Source organism: Zeus faber (assembly GCF_960531495.2).
Source record: "Zeus faber genome assembly, chromosome: 9".
In the NCBI taxonomy this organism is placed as follows: Eukaryota; Metazoa; Chordata; class Actinopteri; order Zeiformes; family Zeidae; genus Zeus; species Zeus faber.
In genome coordinates, this window is record NC_137197.1 from 11,849,845 (window position 1) to 11,869,056 (window position 19,212).

The window sequence follows — 19,212 nt, forward strand, 5'->3', positions numbered from 1 at the left end:
CCAGAGGCTGGAATGGGTGGGGGCAGAGAACCGCTCCCAGAACAGCTGAGCAAACCATCCGCCGGTGGTTCCACACGAACATTTTGCGATCTGAGATCTGATTTGCGTGCACATTGCTCCGCGTTGCCTCAGCTTCTGGGCGCCCGTGCGGACAGGGTTGCCAGGAGGGACGTGTCAGTCGCCAACGGGGCCGACTCCTTGAGAGTGAACAGTGGGAGCCGGCTCCCATCTGACAGCCCATTTCTTTTTAATGATTTTGTTTTTTTGTAAATCAATGCAAGGGCCCACATTTTGAACGGCAGTTAAAAGAAAGGCATGAAGACTTGCAAATAACATATTTGAACGGAGCAGAATTTTTTTTTTTGCGTTTCCTATTTTTTCAAACATAATAATTAAAAAGAAATGTGTCTGTATAGAGTTGTGTAATTATGTATTAACTATACAATTTAATTGATAGTGTGTTATGTTTTTGTTATGCAACAAGGATGGTTGTTCTTGAACCAGCAATGTGACAGGAAGTGTAAAAATTTAGTTTTTACATTATTTACGTTTTTTATACCAAACATAGTGTAAAATGATGGTCTTCTGGAAGTTACAAGGTTTAGCACAATGACATTGAATAATTTTAGGGACATATGTGCACACATACCAATCACAGGTCAAAACGTTGCTAAAATCGGCTTAAGTATAAAAGCCAGAAGTGGTACTAGTTGAAGAGCTGTTTGGGAGCCGAAAGAGCCGGCTTTTATTGCTGAGCTGAGACAAATGATCCGACTCACTTATAAGAGCCCGAACTCCCCCATCATCAGATTAGGCGGTGTACTTTTAATGACATTGGGCAGGAAATAAAACAGCATCTGACGGGTACATAACGTTTTGGCTGCTTTTCTTTTTACGAGTGGGGGCGATCGCCGCGAAAAAAAAAAAAATGTTGGAAAATACATACTCCTGTAGAGCTCCATTCCAATAACATTTCAGTTCAACAAAGTCTTGCGGTTATCCAGTTTTAAGGTATAAAATGTTTTTCATAGAAATAACTTTTAATAGAATTGCAACGAGAGCTACAACTGTAATTGTCAGCCCTACTTCTGTGCATTGTTATGTATGTGTGTTCTTTGTATTTTAAACGGGCCCTAGGTCTCTTGCACAGTGTAGACTCGTATAAAACACACTTACAGTGATTGTGCTCTTTACAAAAACTTTTCTGTGCGGTTGTATCCCGTCTTTTTTTTTTATGGAAAACGCTGCCAAGTTGGGAAAAACTAAAAAAAATAATAATAATAATTAACCTCCCGCGCAAAAATAGAGAATTGCTGCTCGGCTCCACGTGCGGTTCTTCTGTGAACGACGGATGATGAAAGTTTACATCAGTCGATTCGTGGACACACTGCTCTGGTTCTTTGCATCGTTTCAGCTGGTCACCCTCAGTGTTTGTGATCGGAAAACACTATTTTGTTTTGGGGGGGGGGTATTTAGGCAGTGACTCCTGGTTGAGAGAGCCATTTAATCCTCGGCCCCCAGGGTGTGTCATGGTAGGAACGCTCTAGAGAAGCCACAGTAAACAATGAAATTCCTCAACAGGGCTACCCCCCCCCCCGGCCGCGTCCGGCAGGCCTGAACAAGCACCCCAAACCTAACTGCCCCAATAAAGCGGAGGCCGTGTTTGCAGACGTTTCGACGCGGCCTTTTGAGGGGACGGTGGATCCAAACAAGCAATGCGGCACGCATGTAAATCGTGTGCCACTCCACGGGTTAAAACCCACAGATTCCCCCAAAACCTCAGCCGCCTCAAGTATCAGTCAGAGGAGGAGTCCTGGTGTTCCTGGTGGAAATAGAACATGTGATAGAAGAGCGAACCTAGAACGAGAAAAAGGCTCCGTTTGTGTCGCAGGGACTCATCCTAGATCCCTAAAGCCTGACATCCGGACATATTTACGTTGGAGTTTTTGTTGCATGTCTCTGCTGGGTTTCTTCAAAAGCATCTGTATCTGTATGAATAAAGCCAACACTGAGAAGTCTACATTATACACTCCAGAAGGATTTTTACTGGTTTTGGGTACATATCATAGTAACCATGTTCTAAGTATAGTCAGCATTTTTATTTATTGTTTTATTTATAATTATCATTTTTATTTTTAGGGTTAGGGTTAGGGTTAGGGTTAATCAAAAATAATTTAAATCAACGACCGCCCACTCACACGGAGTTGTTTAAATTATTTTATACCAGGAGGCCGTTTATTTTCACAGTTGAAACCTAATGCCAACATGAAAAAGAGCATAGATTTTAATTCCTTTTGCACGGCATCTGAGTTCGTTTTTAGTTCGTTGTTTGATGCTCGCTGGCTTCTTCTGCTTAAAGGTTTTCCAAAACAACTCCGGAAATGGGGCCGCAGCTGGGCTCGGCGCAGTGCAGCTGCGGCTGCCATGTTGCACCGTCAAGTTTCACCACCGTAGCCCAGAAGGGACAAACCAAACACTAGCTCTAGACAGAACCTTAAACGTATTTCACGGGTTTCGCGACCACGGAGGCCGCCTTGTTCGGAAGGAGTATTCAGTCGGATGCGATCTCCATCCAACCTCACCGCGAGACGCCACTGAACTCCACGCACTACACCTTTAAATTCACTTAAACTCCATGACAAAGTCTTGAGGATTCTATTATCGTTCATCCTATTATCTCAAATTCTATTATGGAATTTGTGCGGAGTAAGCGTTAAGGATGTGATGGGGCTATTGCTTTGCAACCCGATTACAGTCGTTTTCACACGAAGACAGAATGAGGAAGAGTACGAGAGCGAGGTATTCTTAAAAAAAAATTAAATAAGAGTTACTTCAGCAGGGACGCGCCACACCTCACCTGGTGTGTGACGGGGGTCAGGACCCAGCCTCACTGTGAGGGAGCAGCCGTGTCTGCTACCGGTGAGCCACTGCTCCCCCCCCCGCCCCGACCACAATTCTATACATACTTACTTTGCAAGATCTTGGGCACAAGGCGTTCATTGAGAAAGACCTCAACCCGCAGCTCCTGCCAGCGAGAGCATGATGTTAGGCCTGAGCCATGTCTCACCTCCTGTAAAGCTGGACTGTATGATGTCAGTTTGAACAAAAAAAAAAACTGCACGGTGGCAATTGAGAGGTACTGTCAGTGGGGTTGTATTAATAATAGTTCCCGATATAAACAATTGATAATATGAACAAATGTTACTGCCTGAACTCTCCACCCTACGTGTTGACTTTGATAGTATGGATGTGTGTGCAGTTGGAACATGTGTTTTATTTTTTTAGAGAAAGTATGCATAATACAAATACAAGAATGGCAACAGCTAACAACAGAGGAGCCGCTCCCCCCCAGTGATAGCAGACAGCAGCGGGGGTCCGGACGCCTAGTGAGGACGCACCCTGGGCTTTGGAGAGGCACCAGGCACGTCCCGCTGGGAGTAGACCCCCACCACCCACCTGGGGCCAGATCCCTCGAGGGATTGTGTCTCCCAGGTGGCCTGAAAAAGCCTCGGGAACCCCCCCAGTGATTTCTGGGCTGCTCCACTTGCAGTGTTGCCATGGTGACCCTGACCTGGATCCACGGTTTTTACATGACGGAGGGAGAAAGTTGCGGTCGGAGCATATTCAGAGTAAAGGCTGTATTATTAATGTTCACAACAATACGTGAATCGACTCAAGCCCGGCTCTCTACGTCAGCCAACTTTAAGATTTAACCAAAACTCTTGTTAAAATAGAGTGCTGCCTGGCCAGGGAGGGTCCCCAACAAGCAAGGCACCATCCAGAATAAAAAAGATTATGGTATTTGGAAGAAGTTCAGTAAAATCGTCACCTTTTTAACACAAAACTTTTTTGAAGTTAAAAGGTCCCCAGAGTGGGAAAACATTTTCAGGAAGGTGTTATCCCTTAATGAGGTCACACGAGCTTTGACTTATTTTAATTGAAGGTGCGTTCGGTCGCGCAGAAGGAATTTCAGATTTTCCCATTGTGTCTCTCTCTCATTAAGGGATTTTGTGTTAATCACTTGTCCTGCTCGGTCTCGTGGGTAAGGAAATGGCAGCGTGTGGCCGCTAGGTGGTGCACAAACAACAAGAAAGGCCAAAGTAGCCTCTCATACTTAATTAAAAGCTTTATCAGGGAATGTGCTGGTGGGATGTTTTTATCTCACATTCCCTCGGACCGCAGTGCCAGATCCCACCGCATCGCCTGAGTGAGTCGGCTCCTCTTGTCACATAAAAATGAGCCACAGCGATTTCTTCACAAAGTGGTGACGATGCGCTGGTGTTGAGGCGACAGCGGCTCGCGACTGTTTTCCATCTCTTTTCAGTTTGGTTTCACCTCTCTCCGTTTGCCATCGGGCTCTGTAGACAGGAGGCCAGTTACACACCATTACCACCAGCTCAGCGTGTTGCATAATACATGGGTAGCCCAAACACTCCCCTCCCACGGAGCACACCTCCCTCCCACTACCCCGCTCTTCCTGTCTGGGGATGGAGAGATGGATGGAGGGATGCTGGTTGGCATTTAGAAGGGTGCGGAGTTCAAACCGGCACTTAGCAGCTGGAGCTCTTGACTAATGCCCACCAGGGGAGATGGAAGTATTGGGGGGGGGGGCGGGGGCATCAGGAAAAGGCCAAAGAAACCACCCTGAGACCCCCTCCCATAGAGAGGCCTACTGATGAGGAGGTGGAGGAAAAGCTCTGGGTTTGATGGATGTGAAGGTATTAGTGTGTTTATTAGGTTTAATGGTGGCTACAGTCATTTATCCCAGTAGAGGCTGAATTGCTCGTTCGATCCAGAAACCGGGGCGTGTCCGCGGACCGAATTAGATTCATGTCATCCAATAGACATACCATATACTGTATGTGTGCTCCCTCACATGCACACCTACTAAAACACGCGCACAGACAGACAGACAGACACACACACACACACACACACACACACACACACAAAGAATTGATTTGACGTAATCTAAAACAACAGAAACAAAGTGAACCTGCGTTTTGTTTTTTTCTGTTTTTCAGAAACGCCTAATTTTAAAGGACTTTCTTTCTTAGCGTTAGTGACAATAAGTCAACATAACAAAAGAATATATAGGTACCGTACTTTATTCATCCCCGGAGAGAAATTGCGGCGCACACACCAGAACAAATGAAAAAAAAAAAAAAGATAATAATAATCAATATAATACTATAACAATGAGAGTGCTGCTTCGCCCAGCACACCTAACAAACCATGCACCAGTAAACCTCTGTATCAACAATTCAAAGGACAAAGGAAATGACTAATTATCTAAATTTGGGGACACGTTACAGCCAGGCCTATTATATTGTCCGCTGCTCCATATCATTGTTTTTTTGGGTCAGAAAGTACGAAAATTGACTTAACAGTGGCACCCATATGTACACATGACACTCAAGGCTACTTTTGGATGCAGGCCCCAAACAAATCTGGACAATGCTGCAATTCGGAGACATTGCATACAGTTAAAGGGCAAAAAACGTGAGACATCCAATGTATAGTATATGCTGTATCACTCTAAATCAGGATCTTTTTTTTTACCCCAATTTTAGGTCCTAACATTTCCATTTCAACAGCTTAAAGAATGTGACACCTTTTCTTACTCCCCCCCCCCCCCCGGCGTTGCGACCTCACGTGCCACAATAATAACAAAACCCCCGTGCCACAATAATAACAAAAGGGGGTTTTGTTATTATTGTGGCACGTGAGGTCGCAACGCCGTGGTTGAAAAACGTCACACCCGTAGAATAAGACACATCCGTTCGTTATCTGGGTGTCTCGATTCCCCGGGGTTTCAAGGGCGCACCAAGGATGCACTCAATAAGCCACGAGCGGCAGGATGACCGAAAACACGGTTTGGGACTCATTGATATGTCCTCCGATTGTGAAATAGGCATCCAGAGAGAAGGATAAAACAAAACAAAAAACATCAGAGTGGGATGACTGAACGCAAATCTTCCCCGCAGAAAATAAATTGAGAGCCACTCCACAGGGGTTTTGACCGCAAATCCTGCACAGTTATTACTGAAGCCTATAATAAAACACTGCATAGTCTATATATGTGTGTATGTGTGTGTGTGTGTGTGTGTGTGTGTGTGTGTGTGTGTGTGTGTGTGTGTGTATAGTAATTGACCAAAAAAAACAACGTGTTTTTTGTACATTATGTGTGTTTTGTTATGTACATCCTCGCTGCTCCAACACTGGAATCTCCTTTTGGGGATTAATAAAGCATCTTTATCTTATCTTATCTTATCAATAAAAGCTTTTTGAAAAGATACATACCGTCCAGTTTGTTTAGTACTGCCGCGAGAGCGGATTCAACAGACCGTTCCACTGCATCGTCATCGTATCAAACCCCGCCCCGTATGAGATAAATGGTTGCGATTGGCCCGACCCTGGCGAGGTCGGTGGAAATGCGTTTGAATGGGAGGGTGGCTGGACGTATTCTGCAGTGCCAATGAAACGTGAGCTGCCGGTTCGTCTGGTTCCCCAGGCGAAGCCACGTCGCCCTCCCGAGATAAATAAACCCTGACCTCTTTTAGGGGAGACATGGACGCCAGCAGGAAATATGTGTTTGGAAAGCTTGTGAATTCAATTAGTGGCCGCCCGGGGGGGGGTGAAACTACAGAGTAGTCGAAGATGTGGGGTTTTTTTTAGATAAAAAAAACAAAAACAAATGCAACGGAAACTTTGTACACCGTTAACGGTGTGTGCCGCCGTGTTGCTTTGACATCAAGTCCGTTATCTTGATACACTAGGGCGATCTTCCCCGAACTCGGGATTTTCGATGAAAATGGCGGCGCTTCTCAAAGCAGGAGGTCTCATTTTTCCGAGTTTTGATTTCAACGGAGTGCAGTACGAGGGCAGATCGTAAATGCCGCATTCCAATCGAGCAATTTCTATGCAGCTTTCGCGCTACAGTAACCGACGTCTAGTAGCTTTGAGATCGACCAGCTCGCTAAACAAAGGCAAAGTTGTTGCGGGCGTCCACGTTTACCCGAACAGAGGCAACGGGACACATTTAGTGCGGAAAAAGGGGCGGGGGGGGGGGGGGCTACGGACTTCTGAGTAACCCGATTTCCGAGCGTCGAGGGAAGGCAGCACCAGCTCCACCTCCTCCCCACCGTCAGTCCACTGAACTACTACCGCCCGGTGCGCGCAGAGAGCACGGCCGTGTGGAGGGAGCGCTGGGTCGGAGCAGAGTGCTGCAAACGCGCCGCCCAAACCAGGGCTGCCGTTTTTTTTTTCCACCCCCCCCCCGCCACACACACACACACACACACACACACACACACACACACACACACACACACACACACACAGCTTTTCCCGTTGTTGTCGCTCCGTCGCCCGATCCGTCCGCGGGCCGGTGAAAAGAAAAGCCGAAGGAGACACCGGGACGGAGCGAAACCTGACGCTGGAAGCGGCAGAAGTGGACTCGCCACGACAGGTGTGTATTTACCCTCATGTAGTCATGTCACTTTGGCCCTTGGAATGTATTATTTATTAATTTTCCCCTAATTAGATAGATACCTTATTTATTAGATTTTTTTTTTTTTTTTTTTTTTTTTTTTTTTTTTTGCATTTTTAAATTACGTATAAATATTGTGTTAATTGACCGGTTGCGATGTAGACTTTTTCCATAGATCTTTATTCTAACGATGAGAATAAAATGAACAAAACAATGGACAAGCCCAGTCTGCTGTGGTGATGTTACATGGTTTGTCTTGTTAAGGGACTTAAGTCCATTAACTTTCTATTTGATTTATTGCAGCCCATACGGTGCTGGGCATAAATTGATCAAGCCCACCCTATATTCAATTGCAACAAGTATTATATGGTTTTATTCTGGCACTAAGATCTTGTGACTTGATTATTTATTGTCTTGTTTGATTATATCTGGTTTTATTATTAGAAACTATTTTTATTGCCTTTTTATTATTTTAAAGAACTGCTGTCTCATACCCAATATGTGACTTGAAGCATGTTTATGCATGAGTGTATGTATGGTCTATGTACTATGCGTGTATGTGCATTGTGGCGTGAATGGAACGTGTGTTGTGGGACAGAGTGCATCTTATTTTATCTATCTCATGTTTTCCAGAGGAAAAGGGCTTGATCTGTACATGCATCTGATTCTTTTTTTATTTTTATTATAATTTTTCTTTTTCTTTTACTTTGACTGTTCTGTGGTTATTATAGCATCAGGCTTTTCCTTATATTTAGTCCCAACACATCCATGGCACTTTTACAGCAGTCACTAATTTTCATAACTAATAACTGCATTGGATTTTTCTCATTCTTGCTTGAAGGTTTGATGCTCTGGGTTTAAATTATTGTTTTGTTTTATCACTTTTAAATGTGAATGGAATCCCCCTTGGTTAACAATGCAATCATCCCTATTCCAGGGGTTATAATAAGCATCTGATTCAGTTGGCATTTAAGTGGCAATTGATCATTTTGTGAAAAAAACAAAAAACAAAAACATTTTTAATTCTGGCTGACGCTTTTTAAGAAACAACAATTCAATGTATTGATGTTTTAGGCTGTTTCCGTTGTTGGTGGCAGGGTCCGCCTTTCCCGGAAAAATGCCAAGATTGATCACACGAAATAAGTGAAAGACAGGGCTCCGTTGACACAGACCATCGTATGGATTACCACTTTAAAATATAGTTCTCTGCTTGAGACTTGCTTGAGTCACTGATTTATCATCAGGAGTCCTCAGTGACCATCCCAGTAGAATCCCTGCCACTCCGGTCACACTTTCCAGAGCAAAGTGTTGCTTCAAACTCACTGACGACTTGTATATAAATACAGCTGATAATAAACGGATGCTATTCCTTTTAAAAGGAACTTTGCCGGTTTCCTTTATTCTCTTCTGCTTTGAATATAAGTTGTTTATCTGTGTCAAGGGTGTTACAGGCCTATTCAAGATGTCCATGTTTTTGTTGTTGAGGCTGAGAATGCTTTCAGGTGAAATAAATGTTCCCTTGACAATCGGACCTCCAAGTGTTCTTGTTAAGGGAGTTGTTGCTGTGCATGTTTTATGTTGGAATCAGGGGGTTAGTGTCAGAAAAACGGACAAACCGGCGTCTTTCTCTGAGCTGCTCCTCACTTTGGTTTGATGATACCTCTCCCGTTATATCATCTGAATTAATTTGAGTCCAATCAGAAGTCTTAACAGAACTTAAAATAATTGCTGGTAGACATTTCAATTAATTAATTAACTTATTTATTTTTTACGTGAATTTAGCCAGAGCAGGCATAAACTCACTGGAACACCCTCACATTGACCCTTAACCTGTGATGACTCATAGTTTCGGGGTAAGGTTGAGACATGTGAGAGCTGTAATCAGCGACTGGTCAGAATTTGGCAACGCTACCAACACCGCTTGTTCCCAGAGAAGCCAGGGCTGCCTGACCCTTCAGTCTACTTGATACTCCTATTGATTTTGTGCTGCACAGCTATGTGGCTCAACATATCAGTTGTAGCTCAGAATATCAAGCCTATCTGCCTTATGTAACCGCCCCTGGTGGGAATAAACAATCTGACACAAGAATTATAATCTTCCATAAATATGCCAGATTGTTGTCCGTGTGTGCCAAGTTTTTTTCATTTTTTTCATTTTTTCTAGACTTCGATCTCTATACATGTGATTTGTGATGAGAAAGCCGCCGGGGGAGAAACAAAGCATTTGAATTATCCCAAACGAACCCGAGAACCGGCAGAGCGGAGACGGCCTCCTTAAGAGACGGCCTCCTTTAGAGACGGCCTTGTGATTATTTCCTGTCCTGTGCGAGTGATGTCTGGTCATCTTTCCCTCCGGTCCAACCGCCTCTTCCCCCTTCCTGTTCTCTCCCCCGTTCCCCCACCTTGTGAAAGAGCGTTCCAACATAAAAAAAAAAAAAAAGGTTTACGCTATTATTTAAGGACTTAAACCCTTATCCAAAACAACCTTCACTCCTAAGATGTCCAAGCCAGCTCCAGTGGAGGTTTAAATGGTGAACCGGCGTCTCATGCTGCCAGAGCACACAACATTCCCAGCGCTAATTTTCTGTAATTGAGCTTGTTTGTAAAATTAGAGGCGTTGGCGTGTTTTTGTTTTCCTTTCGTTACTTGGGAAGTCGAGCTGTCTTCAAAGCCAAGTGCCCAGACAAACTAGGAGGCGCACTGGTCATTATGTCTGACGGAAAAGCCTCCCGGAAAAACTCGCACAGGGGGTCTTCTTTCTAAATTCCCCGGATTCTCTTGCAATTTCGGGAGGGTGTGGGGGGGAAAGATGGGAATCCTTCTTTAATTGCAACCCCCCCCGGGTCTCTGTGTCAGAGTAAATCAGAAAGGGAAGCGTTTTATTGCGTCCTTATCGGCGGTCGTGTCACAGGGGGATGTCCCGTCATTGTCACTAATCCATCACACGTCCACTATTTTGATCCCACCCGCGACCGCCGTGTCGGTGAGTTTCCCCAATTTTCCAAAGTAATTAATGCATGTGTTTCGACCAACTCAGAGGTCCTCTGATCCTTTCAAAGCTATCCCGAACGTCACCAGTGGTGTTTTTCGATAAATGGGAACCAGTTTGATTATCACGTCCTTTCTATACATGCACACTTGCACAGTTATTGGAGGTCTCGCGCCTTGTCATACAGAAGGCCTTAAAGGAGGTTTCGCCATTTTCGACAGCAGCAATAATTCCCAAACACCTTTTACACATATTGCCAAGTGATATGTGCTATTGTTTTGAGCGAAAAAAGTGCACCAGCGCGTGTCTTGGAAAAATACGCGAACGGTTTTATACCGGGAGCTGTTGCCAAAACGACTGACGTGCCCAGTTAAAATCACTGTGCTGGCCTGGTCATTCGATACTAATACCGTCCGGAAAGGGCTTTTCAGGTTGTTTTAATTCTGATTCAGCTGTCACACTAATAGCAGATGCAATTTTTCATGGTGAGGAATATTAATGCTTCCTACAAGCAGAACACAGCGTCTTTTTGAAGCTGTGTTCCCACCTGCTCATCCTGTTCCCGGCTCAGGCAGCGGTCACCCTCAGCACACACACAGATGGCGGTGAGATGGCAACACCCATACGGCCTTGGCTGTCTTCCTCCCATGGGTGCAGCACCGGTGAGGTCCGGTGCAATGTGCCGTACAGTGCGGCGGCTCCCGCTGCATCGCCGCATGCCACGAATGCCTATGTCAGCTGTTTCCTCTCCAGGCCACAGCGCCGCCAGCACGTATGATTAGGAGCCGAGCCCAGAATGACTTTCCCTCAACCACCGACCGATCCGACAGACAGACAGACAGGCGAGGATGGGTCCCAGACACAACGTCCCTCGGCCATTGTTTTCTTTTCCTTAGAGGTGTGTGTGTGTCTTTGTGTGTCTGTGTGTGGTAAGACACTACGACACAGCCTGAAAATGGTCGATGAAATGACTTCTCGGACTATGACAGTCGCACGATGTCTAGTGTAAGAGGAAGAGCCAGGCTGGTGTCTCTCGAGGTCTCTCTTTTGATAAATTGTATGTCAAGCATGAAGTAAGACGCAGCATTTTTATTCCTCCTAATGACTCTGGCAGGTGCTTCCAACAGGAAAGCACGGAGCCTGAAGGGAAGGTGCCGGAGTTGTGAAGGCGTTGACTTAAGTCCATCTGATATCTTAATTAAAATACTGTACGGGGGGAGTAAAAATTATAAAGGGCCTAGCTCACAGTGTGTTCCAAAGTGTTAATATTTTACTTAGAGTTAATATGAATGGTTTTCATAAAGCTACACAAATGCACTGTCATTCCCAAATATCGCAAATAAGCTCCAAAGCTTTCATTTTTTTTCCCCTTTTATATATTTAGGTTTTATTCAGTGGAGAAGATAATTATGTTCACACCGTTGATTTCATGCCGGGTTTTGCCCTCCATGAAAGCTTTAATTCATTCCTATTTTCGGAGAGGTCTTAACACCTTATCCACACGAAAAACCCAGACTTTTTATGGTGCCTCAGTCTGAAGCACGGAATTGACTTCTTCACATAAGGTGCGGTCTGAGCCTCCTGAGTCAGTCCGTCTGCTCCTGGTTACAGCAAAGCTGAACCGCAGAGGAAGGCGGGTGCCTCCAGTTTCACCGAGTCTACAGGCCGAGAGCACCTGCTCCTTCCACAGAGGTGATTCACGCTCAAGGTTATGGTTTTGAATTGAATCCACCAATTAAATATACAGTGGTTGGAAATTCTACTCGGCGCTTATCCCTTTCACACTTAAGAATGTGAAGCCCGAGATATTACCCCACGTCGGAAGTCGGACCACTCAAGTACATTCGGTTCCTTCATTTGTAGCCATTTTCCAATGCTGCTATTCAGTGTTCCTTACATTATCATATTTTAAGGCAACCCTCCTCTCCAGTTTGTGCGTTTTGCAGATGTTAGAGTTGTTTTTTCTTTTGCATCTACCATTCATCTTCCTATTAAGCCAGACAATACACAAAAACATCCCCAAAACATTCTACTGCCACCAGTGTACGTCACAGTGAGGATGATGTGCAGTGCTTGATTTGCACCCTAAACCCAAAAAGTACCACTTTTTTTCCCTTTGTCGTGGTATCGGTCTAGATGCTTTATTGCTTTGTTTTTTTGTAACTGGTTTGGGTTTAGGTTTATTTCTGGAACGGCTTCCTTCTTGCAATTAGAGACCAGTTTTGTTAAATTCCAATCTGCATTTTCTTCCATCTTTCGCAGTGTCCGTTTTTGTTTGGCAAATTTCAGAAAAGGTTGTGGAGGCCGGCAGGATCTTGATGGCCTGCCAAAGGTTTCTTGCAAATGGCTGCGCGCAAATAACAGGAATAATGATTTTAAAAAATAAACTATTTCTGCTTTTTAAGGTTTTCTAAACTGCGGGAAGGTTATGAAGCAATTGTTTTGTTGCGACGTGGTTTTCAAAATGCCAAAACATTCTTGCCAGTTTAGAATGTGAAAATGTGTTTGCGGATGAATTGCTTTTCCAAGGCGTTGTACTGTAGGCAAAGGCAAAAAGATCCGGCAGGCACAAAAACCAAAGAAGTATATATTTTTTTATTTTATTTTTTAAACTTTGAATCAATAAAGATGGCACCCACCAAAAGAAGGGTAGCTGAATATTAAGGAGTTGATCGGAAGACCTTTCTCCTCCGCACAGTGTGGTTCTGCCGCCAGCCCCGCATGACTCTTTCTGCTTGATTTGGCCTGGCCTTACGGAGCCCCGCGCCTCCTGCTTCTGCCTATTGTTTTATTTAACAAGTGTTTAGATTCGTTTTCTTTTCTCCTGTAGCTGTTGGGCACATGTGTTGGGATATTTGTTTTAATAGATTGATGCCCTGGACTACGCAGTCCTCTGGGTTGGTGGTGGTGTTTTGAATTAAAAGCACCTTTTTGTGTTGTATGACGGACGTGTTTCTCTAATGCAAAATGTTGTTGATGTGATGTTGGCCCAAGAAGAAAGAGACACGATCTTTTGTGCTTTGTCCAGTTGAATTGAGTATTGTTCGGAAAGGAAATATGAACTTACAATTGACCCTGATGAAGGCAATGATGGCTGCCATTTGGATTTACAGTGTAACTTGGGTTTCTTTGCTCTCATGCACTCAAAGGCTTTGGGGGACTGAGACGTGTGACTTCCACTGTAACCGTTGAATACATCACAGTATTAAATCAGCCTCTTTTAATTAAGCCTTAGTCTTCAGTTGTTCCATTCACGGCAGAAGTCCCTGTTGAATAAGACTTCTCCCAGGTGACAAGTCTGTCGGTACTTAACTTGAATTTGCAGTCCACCAGACAGACAAGTTGGAATAGCTCTGTGGACATCATGGCAACCGGAGTTGAGCTCAAACCTTCCATCTCTATGTTCACCCCGGTGCTCTGCTGCAGGCACCACGCCGACCCAACACCCCAGATCGAATTGATTGGCGGCTATTCCACTGTATAATGGACGTTTGTGTTCACCCCCACCCAGAGAAGGATTCCCTTTTCGCGTGGGCTTTGTCTGCTCTCCTCGTTCGCGCTCGGTCAAACACCTAGATTGGATGTGACGGGTGTCATTTTCTCACGGGGCAGGGAGTGAAGCGCGGCGAGATCCCTCCTCGACTTTGCGTCGCTCCGTGTTATAACTTGTCGCGTCTGCAAACGTCTCCGCTTTCTGAATGACGACGCGATCGGACGCGAGGCCCCGGTGCGCTCTCACGTCACCTCTCTGCAACACAGTCGGATCCGTTTGTATTTTCCATCCGTCTCTTCTCGCTTCGCGGTGTTCCAAGCAAATCCTTGATTGGGAGATTATTGTCTAGACTCTGTCTTAATGCTGGCTTCATTTAGAATGAAACCGCCACTGGTTAAGGAGCTTCATGAACTGTCAGGAACCGTCCGCTGTGAATAATTTTGAATTAAAATCAGTTTCTCATACAGCCGCTATCAAAGAAGTAGTGTATCTGTAGCTACTTAATAATTCCCCGAATGGGCAGATCTCCAAGCACTTATCATCACGTCTCTATAAGAAGTAGCGGGAAATTCTCTTTTTACATTACTACTACAAAAAAAAAAACACATCTGAAATTGCTTGGTGCTTACAGATTCCTGGGGGAGAACAATAGCAATGGTAAAACAATAGAAAACGCATTTTCAAGCTGTCCGCCATCACATTGAATATATCAAGCTTAGATTGGTAACGCCCCATAATACCTTCTCACTTGCATTTGATGTCGCATGTGCCAACCCAATATCACCCAATCAGGTTGAGCCTGACTGGCTCATGGCTGAAGTTTAATAGTGGTTACCGCCTTGATCTTATATAAGATTAACAGTGACCCACCCTCAATGCAATGAGAGAGTCCCATTTTTGAAGATCAACAACTGTGTTTGTTGTGTTTTCATTTTAGCGAAATCCTCATATTTTATGTGTCTCTGAAGACGGCACACTGGCGCAATAATCCCGTTCATTTACGCTCTTTATCTTTGATTTCTAAAGCTTGATATTTAACTTCGGAGCAGAGCAGTCCTATGATTGCCATGTTCTGCCGCAGACTGTTCTGAGACTGTTATTTTTGATTTTGTATGCGCTTGTGTTCACCACAGTCTGTTAGGGATGCAAAGAAATAAAGGAGACATAACTTTGCTCTCCATTTATTCTGTAAAACACTTAAAGCAAGGAACTTTTGCCCATGGTCTTAAATGAAAACAGCATTCAAGATGTCCAATGTTTAAATACAATTTTAAAATACATGAAATATTCAATACTCAATTGTTAAAGTGAAGTGCAATATGAGGCGCGCATGATACCTTCTTCATGGTAGTGAATGGGGACAAAATATGATGTGTATAATATATAGCCCCGAGTAACTGAATTAAAAATGGAAATAAAATCATTGAAAATTGGTTCAGAATTAAGCAAATTAGTCTATTTTGTAGAGAATTCTGCATCTCTCAATACACATTGTATTTGTTTACTAGTGGATCTTGACCGCTCCAATATGGCGATGACGCAAGCGGTGACATACAGCAGCTCCTTCACCACATGTTGTAAAGTAGCAGCAACATAGCGCAACCTACCATGAACCAATCATTGTGCTTCAGAGTAAAACGCAGCACGCATCTGTCTTGTCTCGTCTTTTAACTGCAACCACATTTATGGAATTATCACTTTAAAAAGCAACAGCGACAGTAGAACTGTATTTCACTATGTTCAATTTTGCAATTGATCTGCGGTTCACATGCGTACGGTTCACGGATCAACTACGTTCAGTTACACCACTACAATAACAATGTTTGTAGAAATGGTTTTGTGGTCACACTGCGCCCAACACATCGATTTAACAAAAAATCTCGACAAATCAATAGTGAGAAAATATTTTAGACTCGTGTCGTTGCCTCGGAAACTCTCTGTGCAGGATAACGTGGTAAATGACCCTGTAAAGTTATTATTTTTTTTCATTAAATAAGACTACTTTTGGCTATTGTGCAGAAACCTCACATGATTCACATAAATCTATTTGGGTTTGTTATTCTTAAAGCAGAACATTTTGACTCCTCCCTTTGGCAGAATGTTCTCTTGGCTCGTAGAGATTGGTTTCACTGAGACACTTTTTCACTTTTTCTCTCTCGACTCACAGGAATTCAGCCTTGCTCGTCGTAAATTCCACTTTGTTCATCGCTTGACAGCTTTTTATTTCGTTTGAGACATCCATCATGGTTTCTTATCCGCTTGACTTATTATATTTTTTACATGCTTCTTAAATTAAGTTTAATTGACGTAGTTTTTCAGTTCCCCTCATGGTCGCTATTTGCGTAGGAATCAATATTGTGTAAGTGGTGTAACTGAACGTAGTTGATCCGTGAACCGTACGCATGTGAACCGCGGATCAATTGCAAAATTGAACATAGTGAAATACAGTTTTACTGCCGCTGTTGCTTTTTAAAGTGATAATTCCATAAATGTGGTTGCAGTTAAAAGACGAGACAAGACAGATGCGTGCTGCGTTTTACTCTGAAGCACAACGATTGGTTCACGGTAGGTTGCGCTATGTTGCTGCTACTTTACAACATGTGGTGAAGGAGCTGCTGTATGTCACCGCCTTGCGTCATCGCCATATTGGAGCGGTCAAGATCCACTAGTGAACAAATACAATGTGTATTGAGGGATGCAGAATTCTCTGCAAAATAGACGGTGACTCATTTAATTCTGATTGCGGGGACTGCGATACCCCAGCCACTGTTTGGGTATCGGAGGGGGTAGCACAGCGGGAAGCGCATGGGGTAGAGCAAGTGTGACCTTGTTTTTTTCCACCCGGGTGATGTATGTAGACGTTTCACAGACCCTAGAGCCCACCCTTGTATAGCATTTCTAAAATAACACACCTCTTTGACATTCAAACCATAGGCTGAGCTCTCCACTTGAGTGGACTTCACGCAACTCCAAATGACAGGCAGCCGCCTCGCTGCCGCCCCAGTGGATTCTGGGAGGCCGACAGACATGGAGGAACCAAAGCTGTCTGTCAGCGGTCAGATAATTGGGAATGCTCATATAAAAGGTGCTCGGGGGTGGGTGGGTGGGTGGGTGGGTGTGACTTCTGGGAGTGTTGACTTTGCACTGCACGTTGAGCATGTTTTCTGAAATGTTCCATTTGAAAGTCCTTAAGTGATGGAATAGACTTAAAAATCTTGGGTTGGATTGTTAGGACATGCGCATGGTCAATGTTTAGGCATGCTGGGGCCTTTAAATTATGCATAATAGGCATTAAGGGAACTATTATCTGCCACAAAAGCTCCCCCACACCATTACACCACCAGCAGCCGGTACCGTTGACAAAGTGTTGAATGGAGTCATGCTGTTTCAAACCACATTGTCATATATTGTCTCATTATGTCTCGGCAGAAATCGGCGAGACGTGCGAGACTGTTTTGAAGCTTCATCGCTCTCTGTTCCTGACTGGAGCGCAGTGTTCCCCTGCCTCAGCCATCAGCTGGCAGTGTGCCCATTATTTGTGAACACTCGTACACTAATCCCCCTATCAACAGTGAAGCGTGAAAATAAACGCCGAAAACAAATTTGTGCAACAATTCACTTAAGTTGAGCAAAGGATCGCAGGTTGACAACAGAATAACCTGTTGCTCCTTGATTCTGAGTGTTCCGGCTTTTGGTCAGACGACCATGAAACAACACCAATGTCTGCGTCGTGTCGTGATGAACATTCATCCAACTCATTCCACATTGATAGGCCACTTGTTTTCAGCCGCGGTGCGTCTTTTCGTATACAGAGGGAGTCACGCGGTTCGCCGCCTCATTAATGTCAACATAGTCTGAGGCACCGCACCGTAACACACGCTCAGCACCACCCTCCGGAGATTCACAGGGAACTGAGCAAGTTGTCTGTGAAATGGGAAACTCGTTCTGGATTGGCAGGTTTGTTTAATTATTTTTTTTGTTGCTGAATTGAAAGGGTCCAGGCGAGTGGGAATCGTTTGTATTGACGTATTGGATGTATAGGCACCCCTAATCTTGTACAATATAGGTGTGGTTTTGGACTTGGTGTATTTCTTTCCATATTGTGTGTTTTAGTAGGACTTGCAGTTGACTTTCAGACAAGCCGTGGACAAGGTTTACACACATGTTCTTTTGTGGAGGGCGTGGACACTCCTGCATATAACCCGTGGGATTGAATTCCGTTAGGACCACTCGGTCTTACCCTTGCTCTTTAAGTCTTTACGGCGTTAGAGGAAATACAGTTATGTTTGGCAAAGCGTGTTGTAGAACACCCACTCCCATGTACCTGTGTTTGGATATGCAGGAATGGCGCCCCGTAAAAAACCCCCAAGGGGAACTAACGTAACGGGTCTGGCAACAGCAGTTTATAGATGTTTAACACGGGTACAATCCAGACGGAATAATAACTGTGGAGCAGCTCATGTTCCATGACTACTATGTTCAATATTGCATTATTATTCCCCATGCAATATGCAAAACACTGCTCACTTTTGTACTTGAGCTTATTTTTTAGTAATCGTATGAAATACCACACTATATATCGACGCTTCGAAAAGGAGATTTACGGTTGTTTTGTTAGGGTTTATACATTTATAGATGTTGGGAGTCTTAATAAGGCATTTTAATAAGGCTTCTGTTGAACAATAGCGATCCTATCCTTTTAAGAAGAGCCGTTAAAGTGCCCCACGCCGCGTTGTTGGAGCAGGTGCTTCCAACGTTTTGTACTCCTGCTGAAAGACACACACACACACACACACACACACACACTCTCGAAACCGCATGCACAGGATAAGTCTGGCCAGTTGGAGCACGTCCCCACATATCTGGTTTTCCCGCGACTCCAGGTTTTGACTCACAGCGAGGGGAATTAAAAACAAGCCCTGTGAGAAGCTGTGTCAGCAGTGTGTGTCTGAGAAAGAGAGAGTGGTGGTTTTGTGTGTGTGTGTGTGTGTGTGTGTGTGTGTGTGTGTGTGTGTGTGTGTGTGTGTGTGTGTGTGTGTGTGTGTGTGTGTGTGTGTGTGTGTGTGTGTGTGTGTGTGTGTGTGTGTGTGTGTTTTACCTCGGTGTGCCTAGCTTAGTACATTAATAAAACTAACACTTAGACAGTTTTTTATTATTGTGTGCGTACAGACGGTCCTCTCCAACTCAACCCCATTCGCAGGCGTCCTCGATGCCTCATGGCGGCTCAGCCACGTCTCC

The 19,212-nt window shown here is 44.3% G+C and overlaps 1 protein-coding gene across 2 annotated transcripts in view; it reads left to right on the forward strand.

The window, feature by feature from the left end:
- The first annotated feature begins 7,378 nt into the window (after window positions 1–7,378).
- gdpd5b (glycerophosphodiester phosphodiesterase domain containing 5b) overlaps window positions 7,379–19,212 on the forward strand; it is a 53,054-nt gene continuing 41,220 nt past the window's right edge. For both annotated transcript variants that reach the window (XR_013844336.1, XM_080007391.1), the window contains exon 1: window positions 7,379–7,471. The gene's annotated coding sequence lies outside the window, so the exon portion shown is untranslated. The remainder of the gene's footprint in view (window positions 7,472–19,212) is intronic.